Source organism: Micropterus dolomieu, linkage group LG12 (genome assembly GCF_021292245.1).
Source record: "Micropterus dolomieu isolate WLL.071019.BEF.003 ecotype Adirondacks linkage group LG12, ASM2129224v1, whole genome shotgun sequence".
In the NCBI taxonomy this organism is placed as follows: Eukaryota; Metazoa; Chordata; class Actinopteri; order Centrarchiformes; family Centrarchidae; genus Micropterus; species Micropterus dolomieu.
This window is the reverse complement of record NC_060161.1, coordinates 23,690,741-23,691,612: the sequence shown is the minus strand read 5'-3', so window position 1 is coordinate 23,691,612 and position 872 is coordinate 23,690,741.

Here is an 872-nt window from a genome sequence, read left to right as displayed (position 1 = left end):
CAATGTTTTAAAGGATACATCTCTGTTTATAATTCACTGCAATATATATTACTGGAATGAATCAGACATGATGCAGAATGCTTCAATATATTTTATGTCTTTTATTAATTTTAATTTTTTTGCACTGAGTAATTCCAAAATACAAGAATTTGTATACACACCATCCACTGATACAGATACAATAGTTATGCTAATCTACTCGGTCTTCTCCATTTGGCCACAGGTTCTCATCCACATCACATCTTATGTCATCTAGGGCAATACACCTAGGAAAGAATCTTCTGGCATGCCTGATCCATACCTGGCAATCTTCTGCTAATATGTCCAGGCATCCAGCGTTCATTGCATCCAGGAGGGACATTTGATCATGTGGATGGTGGTCATAAACCTTCCACCTCCATGAGGAAAAGAATTCCTCTCTGGGGTTGAGGAATGGAGAGTAAGGTGGGAGGAAAAGTGACACCATTCTGGGATGGGCTGCAAACCACTCGGTGACTGCACGGGAGTGGTGAAATGCCACATTGTCCCATACAGTTATAAATGTTGGCTGATTTCTTCTCTCTCCATCCCTTTTCTCACCTAGCACAACCCTTCCATAGAGATCATGCAGGAACGCAAGGAGACGTTCAGTGTTGTATGGCCCAATTAGTGGTTTGTGTAACAGCAGTCCAGCAGTGGATATTGCTGCACACATTGTGATGTTGGCACCCCTCTGGCCCGGTACATCCACTGTGGCTCTCTTCCCAATCACATTCCTTCCTCGTCACCGTGTTTTGGCCAAGTTGAAACCCGCCTCATCCACAAAGATGAAAATGTGGGGTGTTTGCCTGCCTTCAATCTCCATGACTCTCTAAAATAAATCCACAAGGCAA